Source organism: Triticum dicoccoides, chromosome 2A (genome assembly GCF_002162155.2).
Source record: "Triticum dicoccoides isolate Atlit2015 ecotype Zavitan chromosome 2A, WEW_v2.0, whole genome shotgun sequence".
Classification (NCBI taxonomy): Eukaryota; Viridiplantae; Streptophyta; class Magnoliopsida; order Poales; family Poaceae; genus Triticum; species Triticum dicoccoides.
The window spans coordinates 143,200,997-143,210,336 of record NC_041382.1 but is presented as its reverse complement, the minus strand read 5'-3'; the positions used below and the strand labels follow the sequence as shown (position 1 = coordinate 143,210,336).

General features: G+C 42.2%; 1 long non-coding RNA gene across 1 annotated transcript; it reads left to right on the top strand.

Moving 5' to 3' along the window:
• The first annotated feature begins 6,741 nt into the window (after positions 1-6,741).
• On the top strand, positions 6,742-8,363 carry LOC119353858. The gene is made up of 2 exons (XR_005170572.1): positions 6,742-6,908; positions 7,025-8,363. It is a non-coding gene; the product is annotated as an uncharacterized LOC119353858 (long non-coding RNA).
• Positions 8,364-9,340: the final 977 nt, after the last annotated feature.

The window sequence follows — 9,340 nt, the reverse complement described above, 5'->3', positions numbered from 1 at the left end:
TTGAAATCTGCATGCCATGATGCTGCAGTGCAAACTGATATGCTTTCGGATGCACTAGATGTTGATGTTCTTAGTCTTCTTAAAAAGGCTAAGTTGCTGTACGACAAGTTAAACAAAGACTAGCTCTATGCTTACTCTGCTATAGTTGACCGCATTAGATCCGGGAAGCCTGGTTTTTTCTTTGTCTCTGGTTATGGTGGTACTGGAAAAACGTTTCTCTGGAATGCGCTCGATGCTTATCTTAGAGGTAAAGAGAGGGTGGTTCTGTCGGTTGCTTCCTCGAGGGTTGCGGCCTTGCTTTTACCAGCTGACAGAACTGCGCATTCTAGGTTTAAAATACCTGTTAACTTACCTGATCATGGCACCTATGAAATTAAACGGTCTACCATGCTCTCCGCCCTAATAGAATCAGCTGATCTTTTTATATGGGACGAAGCATTGATGTCCCATCGGAAATGCTTTGAGGCCCTGGACAGATCATTTCGTGATATCCTGTCTGCCAATGATCCTTCTTTAGCTAAAGTTCCATTCGGCGGTAAGGTTGTTGTGTTGGGTGGGGACCTTAGACAAATATTGCCTGTCATTGAGGGCGGGTCTCGAGTGCAGATTCTTGCTGCTGCTATCACTAACTCCCCTTTGTGGAATATTGTAGATGTTTTGCACCTAAACATTAACATGCGCTTGACTGCACACACAAATGATCCAATCCTCCAGTCCGAGGTTGTTGCCTTTGCTGAGTGGGTCCTCAGTTTAGGTGATGGCACAACACCTACTATGGCTCGTGAGGGGGGGGGGTCTGAACCCTCTTGGATAACTATCCCTGATGAGCTCTTAATACACACCGACAGTGACAAAATTGATGCCATTGTTCAGGCCATATATAAAGATATCCCAACAAGGTATTCTGATGTTAGTTATCTAAAAGAAAGGGCAATACTAACACTGACAAATGAGGTCGCCGAGAAAATAAATGAGCATGTCTTGTCTTTAGTGCCTACCGATGAGAGGGAGTACCTTAGCTGTGATACTATAGGGAATTCTGCTGACGCAGTTCACAATCAAGATGCTTTCTATCCTGTCGAGTACTTGAATGGGATTAAGGTCAATAACTTTCCGTACCATAGGTTGGTGCTCAAGGTAGGCGTTCCCATCATGCTTTTGAGGAATCTGAACCAATCAACAGGCTTATGCAATGGCACAAGGCTCATAGTCACAAAGCTTGCTGATAAGATTATTGAGGCAGCTGTCATCACTGGTTCAAACATAGGTGATGTTTTTTTCATACCAAGGATAGGCCTGACTTCAAAGGATCCTAAATGGCCTTTCGCTTTGCATCATCGTCAATTTCCTGTTAGGGTGTCATATGCGATGACCATTAACAAAAGTCAAGGGTAGACGCTTTCAAATGTTGGTTTATATCTGGATACACCTGTGTTCACACATGGGCAACTCTATGTGGCTGTATCGCGTGTCACTTCAAAAAAATTGCTGAAGATCTTAATCAAAGGAGAGGATGATAAGACTACTTCTCAGACAAGGAACATCGTGTTCCCTGAGATTTTTCGGTCCATTCGTTAGGTGCTATCGATAATAGTCTATAGTATATATCATAATATTTTGCTGATCTATGTTTTCTTTCTCCTATAATCTTCCTATGATAGACTTGCAGTTTTTACATGTTCTTAACTTATTTTGGCTTGCATCCTGGCTTATGCAACTTCGTGCCCCAAATCACTTTTGCGATTGCATGTTATCCTTCTTTTTCACCTGATCCCCTCATTTTGCTTTCTCTTGAGTTCGTGCCTCGTCAAGTAAGTATGTATGAATGGCCTCATCAGATTTAAACTTTCTTTCCCTTCATCTGTTCATCACTTTGACTTTTGCTTCCGCACTACAGATGTCAAGCGGAAAGTTTAGCCTTCTCTCATAGGTCCATACCAAGGAATTGTACTGGAATGCGAAGGTTCTGGTGTCTCGCCTGTGGGAGTACCGAGGTGCAACCAACGATGTCCCACTCTTGCACACTGGCATTGTGGTGCTTGACCAAGAGGTTTGTTTTGACTTGTGTCATCTTTGCTTATACTGCTGTTGTTGACCTCTGGCCCTAATTATTGATGTGGATATGTAGGGCACCCACATGTATGATCAGATCCCTCCAGAGCCATCAGAACTTCTGAGAGATGTCTTAAAGGAAGGCGAGGTCTATTTGATAAACAGATTCGTGTGCAAACAATCGAAGCAGACTTACAGGGCTGTTGAAAGTCCATATATGATGCAGTTCACTCGCTTTACTACTGTGATCCCTCAGCCTGGTGATGAAGAAGACTATCCATACTGCACTTACAACCTCCTACCCTTTTCGGATATACCCGTGCCAGGCCCACACACTCCTCGCTTTCTTGGTTCGTAATTCTATGCTTCCTTTATGTATGCTCTGTTTACTGCTGGCCTTTCATAATGCCATACTAATGTTGTTTTGTTGCTTGCAGATGTCATTGGTAGAATTACTGCGGTCACAGACATTGTTGTTGTCCACTCTCAGTACCAGCCCGAACCTTCGGATACTAGGACTATAGTTCTTCAAAATGAATCATGAGTTGCTACCTTACTTCTTCTTTCTTCCTCTTGTCTTCCGCCCTTTCCCTTTCCTGACATGCTCGCGTTGATTTATAGAGGAAATGAAATCAATCTTGTTCTCTGGGGTTGTCGAGCTCGTGCGTTTAAAGCAGAACAGGTTCGTGCTGCAAGTGAAACAGGAGCTGTTGTCGCTATCTTCGTAGGGACACCGCCAAAAATATATCAAGGTAATTCTTTCGCTTACACCTTGCTTGGCGTATTGCTTCCTCTGCTACCTTAATACAGATTTTTACTTACCTATCTCAACAGGCCTGAAGGGACTGAGTGGTAGCTCTGCATGCCACTGGTATATTAATGAGGACTTGCCAGAGATTAATGTCTTTCGTGCTAGGTATTTTATCCTTGTATGGCATTATCATTCGTGAAGATCTTTACAGATGTTTCATTCCTAATTCAATTGACTTTTCTTCATCCAGCCTTCCAGAAGGTCTTGCTGTTGTCACTGATCACATGCTAGGAGAACAGGCAGTGGTTGCCACACCTGTTCGTGAACCTCCTGTTGAGATGAGCGTTCGGGAGATGCTTTCTCTTGACCCGTTTGATAATATGGTATTCTCTCCTTCTCTTCATTTCCCCTATGATGTTCCTGCTGTGTTTTGTACTTGCTTCTCATTGCGCTTGTGTTTCTCATCAACACAGAAAAAACAGTTCGTGGTCAAGGTTAATATTACAGGTCTGGGCACCGACAATCACTAGTGGTTTCTCTCATGCAAGGAATGCCATAAAACAACATATACCTGTGGCAGACAGTATCGATGCTCAGACAACACGTGCTCTTCTGTCGCAGCAAATCCTTCGTGAGTGCTTTTCCCATGAGAACTTCTGTTCTGGTTTATCTGGTAAATTGTTTCTCAATCCATTTGCCTTGCAATGTCTAGGTACTGTCTATGCACCTTCGGAAGCGATGGTGCAGATGAGGCGGAATTTATGTTCTTTGATAGGGCTGCAAAGAGTGCTATTGGCAGGCCACTCATGACTCTGATCTACCACAAGTACCCAGGTTTTACAAGTGCACTTGATCTTGCCCAGATAGGAGGTGATGATGTAGGCTTGCCTATTGAAATTTCCCGTCTTGTTACCCGGAAGTTTACCCTTGTCGTCACTATCTCCATGAAGAGCTTCCAGCCTTCAAGCACCCAGCTGTCCTTTCAAGTTAGCAGGATTGCTGAAGCCTTTAAACCTGATCTTGTGCCCTTGGGAGTTGCTGGTGCGTCACATGCATCTGGCGCATCATCTTCTGCTGATAGCTCAGGCACAACCGTGCCTATCCTCACTTCTTACCCTACAGGATCGTCTACGCTTGTCATGTTGCCTCCCAATGAGGTATATCTGCTATTGATTCTCTTTCTCAAATTTCCTTTCAGTTGTTTGACTCCTGCACTGTTTGTTTGGCAGATGAACACTCCTATATCTGCGTTCAAAGGAAAAAGACATGGTATAAAGCCTAAAACACCCAGGTATTGTCATTGCCTTTGCCATGTCATGCATCTTGAAAGTTCAGTGTGTTCTCCTGCAAATAACTATTTTTTACAGCAAATCACCGTGTCCTAAGAACGCTCGCCGCAAGCTCCTTGCTGGACCACCACAGTCTCAGGACGCCACTCCATCTGACTCAACTACGAATGTAGATCCCCAGGCTGAAGGCGATGCTTCTACTGGAAAAGCTGTTCAGCCTACATCCGTGACAAATGTTCGTGGCCATTTTTACTATGCAAATATGTTTCTGCTTCTGTGCAGACAAAGCTTCATTTTCAATAGAATTTAATGCTGCTAAACTAAATAGATTGGCGAGGAAACCGGAGCTGCAGCTGCTGAGGATTCAAAGGGCGTTCCTGTTGTCCAGTCTATAACCAAAAGGTTAAAATTCATAATTGTTATATTCAGTGCCTTCAGCATAGAATGTGACTTCATTCTCCTTACTTTACATTACTACATGCACATGCCATTTTCCTTGTTCCATGCAAGATAGCTTGATTCATGAACTCGAGTTGATTAACCATACAGTGGAATTAGCTGTGTGTTAGCGTTTGGTTTCCTTTCTGCTTGTTTATGGCATCGTCCGTTTCATCTGCCTAATCTTTATGACCTTGTTGTTTTTATTGTATTCTATGCCTTTGGGTCCTTTTCGATGCAATTGGACTTGCTAACACGCCTCTTCGCTTAGCCAATGGAAAAAACTCAGGGCAAACCCTACTGCAAAGGGGACTGGCACTCCAAAGAAGGCAAGACAGTAGTTCTTCCATGAACTGCACTAGATATGTACATACGGTATAACTGGCGTGCTTTCCGTTCGCTTTTTCATGTTACCATGCTAGATGATATGTAATCATACAACGCTTGTGCTTTCTGTTCTCCTCAGGGCTACTTCTGCATTCTATCTACTTATCAAGCTACGTTTACCGCTGGATGGTTGTGTCGCTGACGAGAGATTTCGACTTTGCTGCACCGCAAGAACGATCTAGACAGCAGATTTGAAGGTCGTCAACTCAGCACACTTTTGGTCATGCACTTAATATATTTTGTGCGTCTTTGTAAGGCAAGGCTTTGACACCTACAGACGTATGTCAAGCCACTGCCGTAACAATTCCTCTATCTAAGCTGTTAAAAAGACTAGCTACTACGCATTGTAAATATCACCTTTATCCCTTTCTACCTTATCCTCCTTCGCATGACAATTTCTGCTCTCTGTAAACACCACTGGGATATCCTGCTTTGTCTAGATCTTACCGTTGTTACTATATTATGCGTGTTTGCTTGTGCTTTTCATTTACTGCTAGGCTTGATGATCTAAAAATGGTTCTCCTTTACTGGCTTATCTCACAATGCCAGACATACTAATTTTTACAGTTGATTGGCTGCAGCACTACATCATTCAAGTCTTGTTTTCCCTCTTCTCTTTGTGCTAGTACACGCATTAGGGATTAAAAGCTATGAAATCTTAATATTCAGAATAGATAGTATCATCCATACTTCATTTTCCTTGTGTCCTTGACTGGTTACCTGCTACCAGGTGATTTTTCCAGCGCTTATGCAGTTCATCCTTCCTATTTAGATTTAAGTAGATCCATATGCTCGCTGCCTGTCGTGTCCCGGTCCTTCACAAAGCTTGATTTCTGCTGTTCATTTATTTTTCCCCTGGAATCATCATCATATATTAAAGGAGTGGGGAAAAGAGCCCCATTCGCATACCATTCTTACAATATATTACTTGCAAGAGTGCACACCCTTAGGATCACCTACATAACTAACCACTCATTCCGTTGAACTAACTAAACCTCCGAGCAAGGTGGTGGGTTCGCCTTTGAGCCTGGCTATGCTCCGCGCTCTACATTGCTTTTCCATGTTGGCAACCACGGGCGTAGCACATGGAGTTGCTCCGTCAAAGACAATGCCATTCTGGTGCTTCCATACTTCCTGTAGTCCGTGCTGAGCATACTTGTTGCCGTCCGGTCCCAAAGAAGGAGAAACTCCTGTAGTTTCTCCTCATCCATGTCCGCCCCTACCTCGAGCGCACAAGCTCCGCCTTGTGCTGTATCAGAGGCTGTAGGTTTGTCACATCAAATGCGGTGCTAATTTTTAAGTCCTCACTCCTTTAATAAGATCAATATTAGTTACCTCACAACACGAGCATAGAATGCATGTTCACCCCCTGCAAGGATTTTTTACAATTATCTTTATATACTACAAACTTATAATTAATTATGAGAAGAACTTATTATTAACATTTTTATATCCGTATAGTAGATAGATTATTTATACCTCTTATTATTTTATCACAATACAACGATTATCATATTTAAACATCAAACAAATATACACTTAATTTAATTATTCTACTGATTATAATAACACGCACAATTATATAATCTTAATCTATTATCATCCTTACATTCTGCAAACTTTTTTATAACTAATCACTATGTTTCAACTATATTTAAAATATTCACTATATATGTTATAATGTAAAATAGTATTCGTCTTTATCCTTATACTTTATAATACTAATATATTGCAATATTGTCTAATATTACTCTATGGCCCAATGGCATTTCAATCGATCCATAACTGAGGCCCTTCTTCTAGCCTGCCACATCCACCCAACCTTATCCTGTTGCTGTAAAAAAATCTTTCTGTCTGCTGCCCCGTTCTTATCTCCTTCCCACATCTACTCACCCTCATCCGCTCACCCTCGTCTGCTCTCTACCTGCATTGTACCCGCGGTCGCCTGGATCCCCCGCAAGCAGAGGAGCTCCCAGCCAGCCAACTTGCAGGTAATCCTCATGGGAACCTCTCGCTCCCTCCTCCTCATTCCCCCATGGTGTTGCTAGATGGAGAAATCCCCATCCCTCTCTCTCTCTCTAACTCGTTTTGATTTCTTGCATCTTAGATCCGTTAATCCGTTCTGATGCTCACCAAGGGCAACAAGATCCTCCACCTAGGACAAATCTAATTACCAAGGTATATCCTTATATTTTAGCTCCAGCCATACTCCTGCTTTACAATACACTGTCCATATAAATGCTTTCTTATTATTTTCTTATCCACATAAAATCGGTTGGAGGAAGGGTCTGATAGGTTTCATTTCCTATCCCGATACATGCTTGGCTCTCCCGATGTCCTCATGATATTAAAATTTCGTTTTCCCATAGGTTCAGTACAAAGTTCTTTAATTGTTAGTGCATATATATAATCTAAAGCTCAGTGCTTATTGTTCTTAATGGATGCTGTGTTTATACCTTCTGCCAACCCTCTGGGTTTATCTTGTGGATCTATTCTCATGGAGTTGGTTGAGCTATCCAGCACATCACTGGCTGAAGCAATGTTCGAGAAACTCGGTCTCCCTAAACCAGTGTACTTTGTGCATCATCTTTCACAAAATCGATTTAGAACAGAGATTCAATTTCATCGCACAAAAGCACGGTACCATGCTTCAGCGTGCCGGACTAAATTATCAAGCCGTATATGTCAGAATGTGGTAGCATCAATGAATCATGCAGCCGAGAAGGCCATCGAATACATGCAGAACAAATAGGGTAAGGTGCTTGTGGACTATAACTATTATCAACTAGAGCAAATGAAAATGGCACATACAAGATTATCAGCCAGGTTGCTAGAACAGTCAGATGAAATCAACCAGCACAACAAAACCATCAAGCAGATAACTAAAGAAGCATGCAACTATGTGAAGCAAGTGCACAATGCATCAAACAGAATCCAAGACCTTGCTGCCGTTTTCTTAGACCCTGCTACCTCAATGTGTGTTTCTAATATGAAGCAAGCTATCATGGAGATTCACAGTTCAATTGTCGCGCTTCAAAGCTCTACAACTACGACATCTCAGTTCCTAGAGGAAAAAGGCATGTACTCAGATGATGAAGTGCCTAAATGGAGCTACAGTGGCCACTCAGATGAAGATTCAGCGGATGATATTCATCAACACATAGATGATGACTATGTCCCATCCCCATGAGCGTCATATTGAGCCTGCTGAACTGTCTCGTTGCCATGTGAAGCTGTATATGTATGGCTTCACCGCTAGGAAGCGGCTCTGTGTTTGTTGTGTTTAGTCTCCTAGGTTGCTTAAATAAGATGCGAAGCTGTCTACTCATAGCTTCGGCCTAGAAATCTTTATCCTTTTTGAACTTCAATCTGGACATCTATAAGTATAAAGTCCATGTCCTCGTGTTAAGACAGTGTTATTTATCTATGCTACGCCTTTGGTTTCATCCGCTGTGATTCTTCCTTTCAATATCTTCGCTATGAACATACATTAATTTTCCTTTAATCTTCCAAGATCGAATCAATGAACATTTGCTAGCGTAATATACAAATAACTATTTGCCCTTTTTACTCAATTCTCCTTGTTCATCAATAGATAAAAAACAACCCTCTTCACCCATCGATTCGGTGTTACCAGAGAGCATCTCATGGAGAAGAACAAATCCTGGCCTTTCGACCTACCCACAGGTGTATGAATTTACTAATGCTACACCAAGTGCCATTTGAGTAGGCATACATATCTTTTTTATCTTTCTAACTTCCTAACACATTTATTACTACCACAGCCGATCAATTGAGCGAGTGGATGTTAATAGAGAGATACATGATTGATAATATTTCTTCTTCACAAGGTTTTATAAGCGCAGTAGAACACAAGACTAGAGAGGTTGTGGAGCTGTGTTCCCACTACATACTAGCACGGTGGGATGGATTGCCTATGGATGAGCACCACGTCACGCCACTCATTTCGGAACATCTTCATCTGCCATATCAACCATATCTGTATCCTCCATATGAAAACGAATCCTGGTTGGTGCAGATTTAATGAATGAGGCAAACACAACTTATGCACGTGCGGTTCTATCTAGTGGAGTGACCATGGCACTAGATGGGACTGAAGTTCTATGTTACCCTGTGAAAAATGTTGGTGTGCCAATGGAAGCAACACTGTACGATTTTCAGATTGAGGAAATGATGGAGACAACGACTGCACATCTAAAGGTAAAGATCTATGGTTTGCCGTTACATCTTTGGACTAGAAGAGCAATTGAGCGTGCCCTGCAGCCACATTGCATTGTTGAGAATGTTAGTCAAGCCAATCTCAGCTTTTGCAAGCTTCGATCAGTAAATTACACGGCATGGGCTGTTAGAACTGCTGTGCCATTCCCATGGTATATACTTGTTCATGTCTCCAGCAAGTATG